The 16,414-nt window shown below is 53.0% G+C and overlaps 1 non-coding gene across 1 annotated transcript; it reads right to left on the reverse strand.

Moving 5' to 3' along the window:
• Positions 1-3,954: 3,954 nt before the first annotated feature.
• On the reverse strand, positions 3,955-4,067 carry LOC132819943 (U5 spliceosomal RNA). The gene has a single exon (XR_009645157.1). It is a non-coding gene; the product is annotated as a U5 spliceosomal RNA (small nuclear RNA).
• Positions 4,068-16,414: the final 12,347 nt, after the last annotated feature.

The following is a 16,414-nucleotide window of genomic DNA, read 5'->3' on the forward strand; positions in this document are numbered from 1 at the left end:
CCGCGCTTTGGCGGCAGCTGCCCCAAGCTTCAGCGCGTCCCTCAACACATAGTCCTGGACCTTGGAATGTGCCAGTCAGCAACACTCAGTCAGGGTCAACACCTTCAGCTGGAAGATCAACAGGTTTCAGACCACCCAGAGAGCGTCTTTCACCAAGTTGATGATCTTCCAAGCACAGTTGATGTTCGTCTCAGTGTGCGTCCCGGGGAACAGGCCGTAGAGCATGGAGTCCCGCGTCACGGCGCTGCTCAGGACGAACCTCGACAAACACCACTGCATTCCTCCCCAGACTTTTTTTGCATAGGCACATTCCAGAAGGAGGTGTGTGACAGTCTCGTTCCCCCCCCGCAGCCGCTTCGAGGGCAGCGTGCGGTGCGGCTGAGAGTCCGGGCGTGCATAAAGGATCTCACAGACAGAGCCCTTCTCACCACCAGCCAAGCCATGTCTTGGTGCTTGTTGGAAAGTTGTGGTGATGACGCATTCTGCCAAAGGCTTTGACATTCTGCTCAGGGAACGGCTCGATAGGATCCGCCCTCTCCTTTTCCCGAAGGGTCTCAAAGACACTATGTGCTGACCACTTCCTGATGGACTTGTGGTCAAAGGTGTTTTTCTTCACAACCTTCTCCACGAAGGACAGGTGGTACGGAACGGCCCAACTACTAGGAGCGTACCACGGCAGCGAGGCCAGGCCCATCCTTCGCAACACCGGTGACAGGTTGAACCTCAGTACATAGTGACCCTTGGTGTTTGCGCACCGGGGATCCACGCACAGCTTGATGCAGCCACACACAAAGGTGGCCACCAGGTTGAGGGTGGCATTGGGTGTATTTTTTGCCCCGTTGCCCAGTCATTGTACAGCAAGTCCCTTCGGACCTGGTCCACCTTTGATCTCCATATAAACTGGAAAATGGCCCGGGTGACTGCAGCGGCACAGGTTCTGAGAATAGTCCAGACCTGTGCCACGTATAATAGCAATGACAATGCCTCACACCTGATGACCAGGTTTTTTCCCGCGATGGAGAGCGACCGTAGCTTCCATCTGCCCAGTTTCTGTCTCACTTTGCTGATACGCTCCTCCCAAGACTTGGCACATGCCCCAGCCCCCCCAAACCAAATACCCAGCACCTTCAGGTAGTCGGTCCTGACGGTGAAGGGGATTGAGGATTGGTCGGCCCAGTTCCTGAAGAGCATGGCCTCGCTCTTGCCTCGGTTTACCTTGGCCCCCGAGGCCCGTTCGAACTGGTCACATATGCACATGAGTCTGTGCACGGACAGCGGATCCGAGCAGAAAACAGCGGCGTCATCCATGTACAGGGAAGCCTTAACCTGCAGGCCCCCGCTGCCCGGAATAGTCACCCCTCTCAGGCTCGCATCCTTCCCAATGGACTCGGCAAATGGCTCTATGCAGCACACAAACAAGCATTTAGGAGGTAGAATAGAGGAGCTGAATACTATTTCAAAGGAGAAAGACTGTGGAAATCGACAATATAGTGGGAATTGAGAACCCTCTCGCAAGAATTCCAAAAACCTAGTACAGGTATTCAATTTCAGCAAGTAATCGGGAAGGCAAATTGAATATTTACTCTTATTTCAAAGGACGTCAAGTATAAAAGTAGGGAAATTTTGCTAAAACTATACAATGCACTTGTTGGACCTCAGCTGGAATACTGTGAACACATTTGGGACACTGATTTAAGGATATTGACACGTGAAGTAGCCAACAGAAGGCACACGAGGTTGATAGCCCGTTTGAAAGGACTGCCTTACGTGCAGACGTGGACGAGTTTGATTTTGTACTCATTGTAATTTAGATGAATGAGAAGCAACCTCGGTAAAACATTCAAGATCCTTAGCGTATTTGAGCAGGTGAAAGGAAAGAGATTGTTTCCCCTTGCGGAAGAGTCCAGGAGTAGAAGGACAAAACCTCGGAATTGGAGAGCAACGACAACTTTCAAACTAGGTGAGGGTAATGAATTTATGGGATCAGCCTCCGGAACTGATCGGGAAACTTTCTGATTCCCACTCTGAGATCGAGACTGCACTAACACTGCTGGTCTAGAGCTGTCGGATCCAGCTGTGACATCCCAGCAAAGTCCATTTGGAAGAGCACGTCCCACGACTACGTGCGTGATATCCTGGCAAAGGTGTTCCCCTGGTCGAGACTGATGAGGCAGGTATTCAGCTCCTGACTTGCACCCAGCTGATCATTCCCCTGAGGAGTGTGAGGCTGTCAGAGATCATCCTCCGTGGTACAGCACAGGTCTGGTCGGGGCGATTCACCAATCCCAGATCAGACCTGACCCGGTTGGCGAAGACCTTTGACCTTGTCATCCGCATTCAGCAGTGAAAGTGATTGCCAATGTCTAATTTCCTCACCCAACCACTTCCGCTCACAGTTGAGTTTGGGGATAGCTTTCCGCATACTGTGGTACACCTCCAGCAGATCCTGGCCAATCAAGCCTCACAGAGCCGAATACAATTCGCTTTCAATCACCGCGGTGCACAAGTTTGCATTTGCCAGCAGTTTCCCAGAGTGAGCCTCGAAATTGAGGATCAACAACACCAAGCACATTCCTCAGTCAGGAGAGAGCAAGGACTGCAGCTGCTGGAGATCGAAGTCGAAGGGTGTGGTGACGGACAAGCGCAGCCGGTCATGCAGCAACTGAGGAGCAGGAGAGTCGAGGCTTCGAGCATAAGCTCTTCATCAGGAATGACGGGGTGTTCCAAGGCAGCTGAGAAATAAAAGGTGGAGGGGTGGGGCCGGGAAGCATTTGGGAATGTGATGAGTAGATGAAAGTGGGGTTGAAGGTGATAGGTCGGAGAGGAGAGCGGAGCGGATAGGTGGGAAGGAAGGTGGACAGGTAGGACAGTTCAAGACTGCACTCCCAGATCGTCTCCTACGCCTGAACGTTTTAAGTGGCCCTGGCACTCCGCCAAGGACATGCAAGTCCTGGGCCTCCTCCACCGCCAAACTCCAGCCACCCGATGTCTGGAGGAAGAACGTCTCATGTTCCACCTTGGGACGGTCTAACCACACAGAATATCATCAGTTTCCCCATTTCGTCTCCTCCCACCTTATTCCAAATCCAACCTTCCAATCCAGCACCGCCCTCTTGAGCTGTCCTACCTGTCAATCTTCCTTCCCACCTATCCCTTCCACCCTGCTCTCTGACCTATCACTTCACTCCCAACTTCAACTACCAGCTCGCCTTCCCAGCTACCTTCCCTCCCCCCAACTGCCATTCATCTCCTAGCCCCCTCGGGCCACCCCCTCGTTTCTGATGAAGAGCTTACGCTCAAACCGTCGACTCTCCTGCTCCTCGGACGATGCCTGACAGACTGTGCTTTTCCAGCATCACACTGTTCGACCTCCCACATTCACTATTCCGAAGACAATCCTCTTTCTAGGTTAAAACTCACACGACACCGGGTTATAATCCAACGGGTTTATTTGGAAGTACCAGCTTTCGGAGCGCTGCTTCTTCATCGGGTACATCCACATCAATATTCCTTCTGTCACTCATCTTTTCTGAGACCTAATAGACCAGCACTGAGGAGTAGATGGCGAGAACCATTCCCGATCAACAATGAGATTTATACACAGGATTTATCTAACAATGAATGGAAATACTCTATCAGATCTGTTTGCAGCCAACAAAAGCAGCCTTGCCAAAACAGGTAGCAATGAAGACACTCATAAAATTAAGACCTAGGCAAAAGCAACAAAGTCCTCATTTCTGATAAAACAAAATCCAAGAAAAGAAAAGCTAAAAGCGTGGCCAATAGCACAAGGACTCTGCTTTAAGAGGTAAGAGAAGGAAGCTCCCAAACCGTAGGAACCATTCTCAAGACTACCCACTAAACATAGCGAAATACAGAAAACCACACAACATAAAAGACAGAAAGCACAAAACAAAACAAACACTTCATATCTTTCTTTGCAACTATTGAACAGCCCTACAAAAGCAGGGCCACAAAAAATTGATTCAAACTCTGAGTGTTCCTCTCCACGGAAATCTTTAATAAAAGGCGAAATTTTTTTTTTATTTCAAAAATATACTTTATTCATAAAATATTCATAAAATATTTGATACACTGTACATTTGGTAATGCCATACATCTGTCAACATTTACATACACAGCTCAGAATTTTCATTATTACATACAGATCTGTGCATTTCTCACTCATATATTGAGCTAAGGCGTCAGCAGAGCCCAAATGACTGCAGGGCCCCCTGATCTTCTTTAGACAGGCAGATGTTAAACGGTGGTCTTTCCCCACCGCGCTTTGGCGGCAGCTGCCCCAAGCTTCAGCGCGTCCCTCAACACGTAGTCCTGGACCTTGGAATGTGCCAGTCTGCAACACTCAGTCGGGGTCAACTCCTTCAGCTGGAAGATCAACAGGTTTCGGACCACCCAGAGAGCGTCCTTCACCGAGTTGATGATCCTCCAGGCGCAGTTGATGTTCGTCTCGGTGTGCGTCCCGGGGAACAGGCCGTAGAGCACGGAGTCCCGCGTCACGGCGCTGCTCGGGACGAACCTCGACAAATACCACTGCATTCCTCTCCAGACTTCCTCTGCATAGGCACATTCCAGAAGGAGGTGTGTGACAGTCTCGTCCCCCCCGCAGCCGCTTCGAGGGCAGCGTGCGGTGCGGCTGAGAGTCCGGGCGTGCATAAACGATCTCACAGGTAGAGCCCTTCTCACCACCAGCCAAGCCATGTCTTGGTGCTTGTTGGAAAGTTCTGGCGATGAGGCATTCTGCCAAATTGCTTTGACAGTCTGCTCAGGGAACCACTCAACAGGATCCGCCCTCTCCTTTTCCCGAAGGGTCTCGAGGACGCTACGTGCTGACCACTTCCTGATGGACTTGTGGTCAAAGGTGTTTTTCTTCAGAAATTTCTCCACGAAGGACAGGTGGTACGGAACGGTCCAACTACTCGGAGCGTTCCGCGGCAGCGAGGCCAGGCCCATCCTTCGCAACACCGGGGACAGGTAGAACCTCAGTACGTAGTGACACTTGGTGTTTGCGTACCGGGGATCCACACACAGCTTGATGCAGCCACACACAAAGGTGGCCATCAGGGTGAGGGTGGCATTGGGTGTATTTTTTCCCCCGTTGCCCAGATCTTTGTACAGTGAGTCCCTTCGGACCCGGTCCATCTTTGAACTACATATGAACTGGAAGATGGCCCGGGCGACTGCAGCGGCGCAGGTTCTGGGAATAGGCCAGACCTGTGCCACGTACAACAGCAATGACAGTGCCTCACACCTGATGACCAGGTTTTTTCCCGTGATGGAGAGCGACCGTAGCCTCCATCTGCCCAGTTTCTGACTCACTTTACTGATACGCTCCTCCCAAGACTTGGCGCACGCCCCAGCCCCCGCGAACCAAATACCCAGCACCTTCAGGTGGTCGGTCCTGACAGTGAAGGGGATCGAGGATTGGTCGGCCCAGTTCCCGAAGAGTATGGCCTCGCTCTTGCCTCGGTTTAGCTTGGCCCCCGAGGCCCGTTCAAACTGGTCACAAATGCACATGAGTCTGCGCACGGACAGCGGATCCGAGCAGAAAACGGCGACGTCATCCATGTACAGGGAGGCCTTAACCTGCAGGCCCCCGCTGCCCTGAATAGTCACCCCTCTCAGGCTCGCATCCTTCCTGATGGACTCGGCAAATGGCTCTGTGCAGCACACAAACAAGGCAGGAGAGAGACGGCAGCCCTGCCTGACTCCAGATCTGACTGGGAAGCTATCTGATTCCCACCCATTGATTGAGACTGCACTGACGTTAGTAAAAGGCGAAAGATTTATACGATGTGAAGAGAAACCAAAGTATACTAAACAACTCACTAACCTTACCCTCAACCCACTACGCTTGTAGCTCTGTAGCATCATGCTGACTGACCACACTGACATGTATCATCAATACCAGAGTACAAAGAACTTCATTCATAATAGGTTCAATAGGGAAAAATAGTTAATATCCCACAGGAAGAGGGGTAACTATTTCCTGTCGCACCGTTATGTTCCAGGTAAGTAGATGAAGGGGCGGGGCCTCCCTCTCGCCCCGCTGGAAATCATATTGCTGGTTGTCGGTCCTGTGCTGTTTATGCTTTGGATGGCGAGACGAGCACCGCCTCTCTCACTCTTTGTCCTCCTCAAGTTTTTTTTAAAGGTGGGAGGCCGAACGAAATTTAAAGCGGCCGGGGGTGCTGATGCCCCTCAGGAATTCCATGCTTTTAAAATTTTCAGATTCCGAGTTTTGAATTAGCCCACACCAAAAACCGTTCAGATGAAATCAAAGGTAGCATTTAACTACAAAACATCCCAAGTGTGAGGGAACTGCCCACCAAGCCCATTCACACAACTTGAGTCATGTGAGACAGACAGGCTTTTCAGGTGCTCGGTGTTGAAACAGGCTGTACCGACTGCATGGCCTAGTCCTGGGGCAGCCCAGACCTGGCTTGAGCATTTAGGAGGTAGAATAGAGGAGCTGAATACTATTTCAAAGGAGAAAGACTGTGGAAATCGACAATATAGTGGGAATTGAGAACCCTCTCGCAAGAATTCCAAAAATCTAGTACAGGTATTCAATTTCAGCAAGTAATCGGGAAGGCAAATTGAATATTTACTCTTATTTCAAAGGACGTCAAGTATAAAAGTAGGGAAGTTTTGCTAAAACTATACAATGCACTTGTTGGACCTCAGCTGGAATACTGTGAACACATTTGGGACACTGATTTAAGGATATTGACACGTGAAGTAGCCAACAGAAGGCACACGAGGTTGATAGCCCGTTTGAAAGGACTGCCTTACGTGCAGACATGGACTAGTTTGATTTTGTACTCATTGTAATTTAGATTAGATTACTTACAGTGTGGAAACAGGCCCTTCGGCCCAACAAGTCCACACTGACCCGCCGAAGCGCAACCCACCCATACCCCTATATTTACCCCTTACCTAACACTACGGGCAATTTAGCATGGCCAATTCACCTGACCCGCACATCTTTGGACTGTGGGAGGAAACCAGAGCACCCGGTTTAGATGAATGAGAAGCAACCTCGGTAAAACATTCAAGATCCTTAGCGTATTTGAGCAGGTGAAAGGAAAGAGATTGTTTCTCCTTGCGGAAGAGTCCAGGAGTAGCAGGTCAAAACCTCGGAATTGGAGAGCAACGACAACTTTCAAACTAGGTGAGGGTAATGAATTTATGGGATCAGCCTCCGGAACTGATCGGGAAACTTTCTGATTCCCACTCTGAGATCGAGACTGCACTAACACTGCTGGTCTAGAGCTGTCGCATCCAGCTGTGACTTCCCAGCAAAGTCCATTTGGGAGAGCACGTCCCACGACTACGTGCGTGATATCCTGGCAAAGGGGTTCCCCTGGTCGAGGCTGATGAGGCAGGTATTCAGCTCCTGACTTGCACCCAGCTGATCATTCCCCTGAGGAGTGTGAGGCTGTCAGAGATCATCCTCCGTGGTACAGCACAGGTCTGGTGGGGGCGATTCACCAATCCCAGATCAGATCTGACCCGGTTGGCAAAGACCTTTGACCTTGTCATCCGCATTCAGCAGTGAAAATGATTGCCAATGTCCAATTTCCTCACCCAACCACTTCCGCTCATAGTTGAGTTTGGGGATAGCTTTCCGCAGCTGAAAATGTGTTGCTGGTTAAAGCACAGCAGGTTAGGCAGCATCTCAGGAATAGGGAATTCGACGTTTTGAGCATAAGCCCTTCATCAGGAATGAGAGAGTGTGTCAAGCAGGCTAAGATAAAAGGTCGGGAGGAGGGACTTGGGGGAGGGGCGATGGAGGTGGGATAGGTGGAAGGAGGTCAAGGTGAGGGTGATGGGCCGGAATGGGGTGGGGGCGGAGAGGTCAGTAAGGAGATTGCAGGTTAGCAGGGCGGTGCTGAGTTGAGGGAACCGACTGAGACAAGGTGGGGGGAGGGGAAATGAGGAAACTTGGAGAAATCTGAATTCATACCTTGTGGTTGGAGGGTTCCCAGGTGGAAGATGAGGCGCTCCTCTTCCAGCCGTCGTGTTGTTATGTTCTGCCGGTGGAGGAGTCCAAGGACCTGCATGTCCTCGGTGGAGTGGGAGGGAGAGTTAAAGTGTTCAGCCACGGGGTGGTTGGGTTGGTTGGTCCGGGCGGCCCAGAGGTGTTCTCTGAAGCGTTCCGCAAGTAAGCGGTCTGTCTCCCCAATATAGAGGAGGCCACATCGGGTGCAGCAGATGCAATAGATGATGTGTGTGGAGGTACAGGTGAACTTTAGATTAGATTTACAATGTGGAAACAGGCCATTCGGCCCAACAAGTCCACACCGACCCGCCGAAGCGCAACCCACCCATACCCTTACATTTACCCCTTACCTAACACTACGGGCAATTTAGCATGGCCAATTCACCTGACCCGCACATCTTTGTGACTGTGGGAGGAAACCGGAGCACCCGGAGGAAACCCACGCAGACACGGGGAGAACGTGCAAACTCCACACAGTCAGTCGCCTGAGTCGGGAATTGAACTCGGGTCTCTGGTGCTGTGAGGCAGCAGTGCTAACTACTGTGCCACCGTGCCGCCCCTTGTGGCGGATATGGAAGGATCCCTTGGGGCCTTGGAGTGAAGTGAGTGTGGAGGTGTGGGCGCAAGTTTTACATTTCCTGCGGTTGCAGGGGAAGGTGCCGGGGGTGGAGGTTGGGTTGGTGGGGGGTGTGGATCTGACGAGGGAGTCACGAAGGGAGTGGTCCTTGCGGAACGCTGATAGGGGAGGGGAGGGAAATATATCCTTGGTGGTGGGGTCCGTTTTGAGGTGGCGGAAATGACGGCGGATGATACGATGTAAGCGGAGGTTGGTGGGGTGGTAGGTGAGGACCAGTGGGGTTCTGTCTTGGTGGCGGTTGGAGGAGCGGGGCTCAAGGGCAGAGGAGATGCGGTGGTGGGCATCGTCGATCACGTCTGGGGGGAATCTGCGGTCCTTGAAGAAGGAGGCCATCTGGGCTGTGCGGTGTTGGAACTGGTCCTCCTGGGAGCAGATGCGGCGGAGACGAAGGAATTGGGAATATGGGATGGAGTTTTTGCAGGGGGCAGGGTGGGAGGAGGTGTAGTCCAGGTAGTTGTGGGAGTCAGTCGGTTTATAGTAGATGTCTGTGTTGAGTCGGTCGCCCGAGATAGAGATGGAAAGGTCTAGGAAGGGGAGGGAGGAGTCTGAGACAGTCCAGGTGAATTTCAGGTCAGGATGGAAGGTGTTAGTAAAGTTGATGAACTGTTCAACCTCCTCGTGGGAGCACGAGGCAGCGCCGATACAGTCATCGATGTAGCGGAGGAAAAGGTGGGGGGTGGTGCCAGTGTAGTTGCAGAAGATGGACTGTTCCACATATCCTACGAAGAGGCAGGCATAGCTGGGGCCCATGCGGGTGCCCATGGCAACTCCTTTAGTTTGGAGGAAGTGGGAGGATTGAAAAGAGAAGTTATTCAGGGTGAGGACCAGTTCAGTCAGTCGAAGGAGGGTGTCAGTGGAAGGGTACTGGTTGGTGCGGCGGGAAAGGAAGAAGCGGAGGGCGTTGAGTCCTTCGTGATGGGGGATGGAGGTGTACAGGGACTGGATGTCCATAGTGAAAATAAAGCGTTGGGGACCGGGGAAGCGAAAATCCTGGAGGAGGTGGAGGGCGTGGGTGGTGTCCCGAACGTAGGTGGGGAGTTATTGGACTAAAGGGGACAGGACCGTGTCGAGGTATTGGGAGATGAGTTCGGTGGGGCAGGAGCAGGCTGAGACAATGGGTCGGCCGGGGCAGGCAGGTTTGTGGATTTTGGGCAGGAGGTAGAAACGGGCGGTGCGGGGTTGTGGGACTAGGAGGTTGGAGGCGGTGGGTGGGAGATCCCCTGAGGTGATGAGGTCATGGATGGTCTGGGAGATGATGGTTTGGTGGTGGGAGGTGGGGTCGTGGTCAAGGGGGCGATAAGAGGAGGCGTCCGCGAGCTGGCGTTTGGCCTCAGCGGTATAAAGGTCAGTGCGCCAAACTACCACCGCGCCTGCCTTGTCTGCGGGTTTGATGGTGAGGTTGGGATTGGAGCGGAGGGAGTGGAGGGCTGCACGTTCTGAGGGTGAGAGGTTGGAGTGGGTGAGAGGGGTGGACAGGTTGAGTCGGTTAATGTGACGTCCCTCCGGCAGGTCCTGGCCAATCAAGCCTCACAGAGCTGAATACAATTCGCTTTCAATCACCGCAGTGCACAAGTTTGCATTTGCCAGCAGTTTCCCAGAGTGAGCCTCGAAATTGGGGAGCAACAACACCAAGCACTTTCCTCAGTCAGGAGAGAGCAAGGACTGCAGCTGCTGGAGATCGGAGTCGAAGGGTGTGGTGATGGATAAGCGCAGCCGGTCATGCAGCAACTGAGGAGCAGGAGAGTCGAGGTTTCGAGCATAAGCTCTTCATCAGGAATGACGGGGTGGCCCAAGGCAGCTGAGAAATAAAAGGTAGAGGGGTGGGGCCGGGAAGTATTTGGGAATGTGATAAGTAGATGAAAGTGGGGTTGAAGGTGATAGGTCGGAGAGGAGGGTGGAACGGATAGGTGGGAAGGAATGTGGACAGGTAGGACAGTTCAAGACTGCGCTCCCAGGTCGTCTCCTAAGCCTGAACGTTTTAAGTGGCCCTGGCACTCCGCCAAGGACATGCAAGTCCTGGGCCTCCTCCACCGCCAAACTCCAGCCACCCGATGACTGGAGGAAGAACGTCTCATGTTCCACCATGGGACGGTCTAACCACACAGAATATCATCAGTTTCCCCATTTCGTCTCCTCCCACCTTATCCCAGATCCAACCTTCCAATCCAGCACCGCCCTCTTGAGCTGTCCTACCTGTCCATCTTCCTTCCCACCTATCCCTTCCACCCTGCTCTCTGACCTATCACTTCACTCCCAACTTCAATTACCAGCTCGCCTTCCCAGCTACCTTCCCTCCCCTCAACTGCCATTCATCTCCTAGCCCCCTCGGGCCACCCCCTCGTTTCTGACGCTCAAACCGTCGACTCTCCTGCTCCTCGGACGATGCCTGACCGACTGTGCTTTTCCAGCACCACACTGTTCGACCTCCCACGTTCACTATTCCGAAGACAATCCTCTTTCTAGGTTAAAACTCACACGACACCGGGTTATAGTCCAACGGGTTTATTTGGAAGTACCAGCTTTCGGAGCGCTGCTTCTTCATCGGGTACATCCACATCAATATTCCTTCTGTCACTCATCTTTTCTGAGACCTAATAGACCAGCACTGAGGAGTAGATGGCGAGAACCATTCCCGATCAACAATGAGATTTATACACAGGATTTATCTAACAATGAATGGAAATACTCTATCAGATCTGTTTGCAGCCAACAAAAGCAGCCTTGCCAAAACAGGTAGCAATGAAGACACCCATCAAATTAAGACCTAGGCAAAAGCAACAAAGTCCTCATTGCTGATAAAACAAAATCCAAGAAAAGAAAAGCTAAAAGCGTGGCCAATAGCACAAGGACTCTGCTTTAAGAGGTAAGAGATGGAAGCTCCCAAACCGTAAGAACCATTCTCAAGACTACCCACTAAACATCGCGAAATACAGAAAACCACACAACATAAAAGACAGAAAGCACAAAACAAAACAAACACTTCATATCTTTCTTTGCAACTATTGAACAGCCCTACAAAAGCAGGGCCACAAAAAATTGATTCAAACCCTGAGTGTTCCTCTCCACGGAAATCTTTAGTAAATTTTTTTTTTATTTCAAAAATATACTTTATTCATAAAATATGCATAGAATAATTTGATACACTGTACATTAGGTAATGCCATTCATATTTCCACATTTACATACACAGCTCCGAATTATCATTATTCCATACAGATCAGTGCATTTCTCACTCATATATTGAGCTGAGGTGTCAGCAGAGCCCAAATGACTGCATGGGCCCCCTGCTTTTCTTTAGACAGGCAGATGTTAAACGGTGGTCTTTCCCCACCGCGCCTTGGCGGCAGCTGCCCCAAGCTTCAGCGCGTCCCTCAACACGTAGTCCTGGACCTTGGAATGTGCCAGTCTGCAACACTCAGTCGGGATCAACTCCTTCAGCTGGAAGATCAACAGGTTTCGGACCGCCCAGAGAGCGTCCTTCACCGAGTTGATGATCCTCCAGGCGCAGTTGATGTTCGTCTCGGTGTGCGTCCCGGGGAACAGGCCGTAGAGCACGGAGTCCCGTGTCACGGCGCTGCTCGGGACGAACCTCGACAAATACCACTGCATTCCTCTCCAGACTTCCTCTGCATAGGCACATTCCAGAAGGAGGTGTGTGACAGTCTCGTCCCCCCCGCAGCCGCTTCGAGGGCAGCGTGCGGTGCGGCTGAGAGTCCGGGTGTGCATAAACGATCTCACAGGTAGAGCCCTTCTCACCACCAGCCAAGCCATGTCTTGGTGCTTGTTGGAAAGTTCTGGCGATGAGGCATTCTGCCAAATTGCTTTGACAGTCTGCTCAGGGAACCACTCAACAGGATCCGCCCTCTCCTTTTCCCGAAGGGTCTCGAGGACGCTACGTGCTGACCACTTCCTGATGGACTTGTGGTCAAAGGTGTTTTTCTTCAGAAATTTCTCCACGAAGGACAGGTGGTACGGAACGGTCCAACTACTCGGAGCGTTCCGCGGCAGCGAGGCCAGGCCCATCCTTCGCAACACCGGGGACAGGTAGAACCTCAGTACGTAGTGACACTTGGTGTTTGCGTACCGGGGATCCACACACAGCTTGATGCAGCCACACACAAAGGTGGCCATCAGGGTGAGGGTGGCATTGGGTGTATTTTTTCCCCCGTTGCCCAGATCTTTGTACAGTGAGTCCCTTCGGACCCGGTCCATCTTTGAACTCCATATGAACTGGAAGATGGCCCGGGCGACTGCAGCGGCGCAGGTTCTGGGAATAGGCCAGACCTGTGCCACGTACAACAGCAATGACAGTGCCTCACACCTGATGACCAGGTTTTTTCCCGTGATGGAGAGCGACCGTAGCCTCCATCTGCCCAGTTTCTGACTCACTTTACTGATACGCTCCTCCCAAGACTTGGCGCACGCCCCAGCCCCTCCGAACCAAATACCCAGCACCTTCAGGTGGGCGGTCCTGACGGTGAAGGGGATCGAGGATTGGTCGGCCCAGTTCCCGAAGAGCATGGCCTCGCTCTTGCCTCGGTTTACCTTGGCCCCCGAGGCCCGTTCGAACTGGTCACATATGCACATGAGTCTGCGCACGGACAGCGGATCCGAGCAGAAAACGGCGACGTCATCCATGTACAGGGAGGCCTTAACCTGCAGGCCCCCGCTGCCCGGAATAGTCACCCCTCTCAGGCTCGCATCCTTCCTGATGGACTCGGCAAATGGCTCTATGCAGCACACAAACAAGGCAGGAGAGAGAGGGCAGCCCTGCCTGACTCCAGATCTGACTGGGAAGCTATCTGATTCCCACCCATTGATTGAGACTGCACTGACGATGTTGGTGTAGAGCAGTCTGATCCAATTGCAGATTCCCTCCCCAAAGCCCATTTTGGAGAGAACATCTCTCATATACATGTGTGATATCCTGTCAAAGGCTTTCTCCTGGTCCAGGCTGATCAGGCAGGCGTCCAACCCTCTGTCCTGCACGTAGGCGATCGTATCCCTGAGGAGTGCGAGACTCTCAGCGATCTTCCTGCCTGGCACAGCACAGGTTTGGTCAGGGTGAATCACCGACCCCAGAGCAGACCTGACCTGGTTGGCAATTACCTTTGACAGGATTTTGTAATCTGCATTCAACAGTGTGATCGGTCTCCAATTTTTGAGTTCCTCCCTCTCCCCCTTCCGCTTATAGATGAGGGTGATGATGCCTTTCCTCATGGATTTGCTCATGGTACCTGCCCGAAGCATACTGACATACACCTCCAGCAGGTCCTGGCCAATCAAGTCCCACAGAGCGGAATAGAGCTCGACCGGTAAGCCATCGCTTCCGGGAGTTTTATTCTTTTCGAAGGACTCGAGGGCCTTGGTCAGCTCGTCCAGAGATAGCGGCTGGTCCAGCCTCTCGCGTGTTCTGTCGTCTAAGACCTCCGTGATAGACGACAGGAACGACTGGGAGGCCGCGCTGTCGGTCGGCTTCGCGTCATACAGACTGGCATAGAAGGATTTACTGATCCTCATGACGTCAGCCTGAGATGACGTTGTCGAGCCGTCTTCTTCCTTCAGGCTGCTGAGCACAGAGCTCTCTTTGTGCACCTTCTGGAAGAAGAAACGTGAGCACGTCTCGTCCTGCTCCACCGAGCGGACCCTGGACCGGAAGATTATCTTGGAGGCCTCTGAGGCAATGAGCGAGGCTTGCTGGCCCTTCACCTCCTTGAGGTCCTCTGTGACATCGACCCCCATCGTCTGCAGCAGGAGCAGGTTCTGCATACTTTCCTGGAGCTGGGACAGTTTTCCCCGCCTCTCTCTCGCCTCCTGAACACCTTTGAGGATGAAGAACCTCTTGATGTTCCCTTTAACTGTTTCCCACCAGTCTGCTGGAGACTCAAAGAGGGGCTTCACGGTTCTCCAACCTGCGTAGTCCCTCTTGAGCTCCTCAATGTTTCCCGGGGTCAACAGCTTAGTGTTCAGCTTCCACGTTCCCTTACCCGCCCGCTGCTCGTCCTGTAGGTGACAGTCGGCCAGCAGGAGGCAGTGGTCAGAGAAGAACACCGGCTTGACGTCGGTGGATCTGACCGAGAGCGTTCAGGACACAAACAGGTAATCTATCCTTGAGCAGATAGACCCGTCTGCCCGTGACCAGGTGTATCTACGCTGCGCTCCGTCTGCAGGGGTGCTGAAGACGTCGTGCAGCTTGGCATCTTTTACCGCGTCCATCAGGGCTCTGGACGTGGCGTCCAGTTTACTGTCCCCCCCGCCGGATCGTCCATCTGCATCAATGATACAGTTGAAGTCTCCGGCCAGAATGACCGGCCTGGACGTAGCCAGCAACAGTGGAAGCTGCTGCAGGACGGCCAACCGTTCACTCTTACCCACTGGGGCGTACACATTGATCAGTCTCAGGGGAGCATTCCTGTACATAACGTCGGCGACGAGGAGGCGCCCGCCCACCACCTCCTTAACCTCGGAGATGGTGAAGTTGCTTCCTCGCAACAGGATACCCAGGCCGGAGGCGCGGCTATCGTTGCCCCCCGACCAAACTGACTGCCCATGGGCCCACAAGCTCGACCATCTCCTGTAGCTGCTGAGGTGCGGTATCCCACACTCCTGCAGAAACAGGAGGTCGGCTTTAACGCTGGCCAGGAAGGCCATCGTTGAAACACATCGCGTAGCCGATTTGATGCTACGCACATTGATGCTGGCAACTTTAAACCCCATTTTAACAATTTACAAGGTTAATAGTGTCCATTTGTTGCTGGTCTTGCTCCTCTGGGGTAGCTGCGTGCATCCCCGTGGTGACGGCAAACTGCTGGACCATCCCAGGGCTGAGGTAGCTGTCCGGCTCCACGCTGGAGCCATTTCCCCGCTCTGGTGTCTTTGTGTCAAGCCCAGGGTCCGCACCGTCCAGTTCTCCATCTGACAGTGGGGCTGTCACAGGACCGCTGCTCCCAGTTACCTGGAGCTGTGGGCCGGTGGACACCTCTTGGTTCTCACCGGGTAGGGGGAGGCCTTTACCCATCCCCACAGAGGGATCGTCTTTCCCTTCTTGGGTGGTGCTGCCCTCCTTTCTCCCCATGGCGCTCTGTCTCTTCCTCTGGTGGCGACCCTTCTTGCGCCCGTCCTCACCATCAGAAGAGCTGCCTGTATCCTCGGCTTGGAGGTGTCGTTTCCCCCTTCTCTGGGTGGCTTTGGGGCCCGAGACAGGTTTCCTCTTCCTATTTCTGACTGTGATCCAGTCATCTGTCTCCTTTGATTCCTCCTCTTCCATTTCCTCCGTCTGCCTTGAAGGAGCTTGGATCGGCTGCTGCACCTCCCCGCTGTCTGCCGTCTGCTCCGCTACCGCCTGCTCTTCCTTCTGGGTGTCTCCAGGCACCGTTTCCGTGCTATCTTGTGGTGCCCTGCTGTGCTTTGGCGGTCCCCGGCTCGTGTTGCCACCTCTGGCCATCTGTGCGTAAGTGGCGGCTCCTCGTCTTGGGCAGGCCTTGTACATGTGGCCCGCCTCTCCGCACAGGTTACAGTTCTTGGCCTCCTTGCAATCCTTGGTCAGGTGGCCTTCCTGTTTGCAATTTCGGCATACAGTCACCTTACAGTTGGCCGCCATGTGGCCTGACCTCCCGCAGGTTCGGCACACCTTCGGCTGCCCTGCGTATGTCAGGTAACCTCTGCTTCCTCCGATGGCGAAGCTGGAGGGTGGGTGGAGGATGTTCCCGCTGGCATCGACCCTCAGGGATACCCTGACCTGCTGCTTACTG

This window comes from Hemiscyllium ocellatum, chromosome 10 (assembly GCF_020745735.1).
Source record: "Hemiscyllium ocellatum isolate sHemOce1 chromosome 10, sHemOce1.pat.X.cur, whole genome shotgun sequence".
Classification (NCBI taxonomy): domain Eukaryota; kingdom Metazoa; phylum Chordata; class Chondrichthyes; order Orectolobiformes; family Hemiscylliidae; genus Hemiscyllium; species Hemiscyllium ocellatum.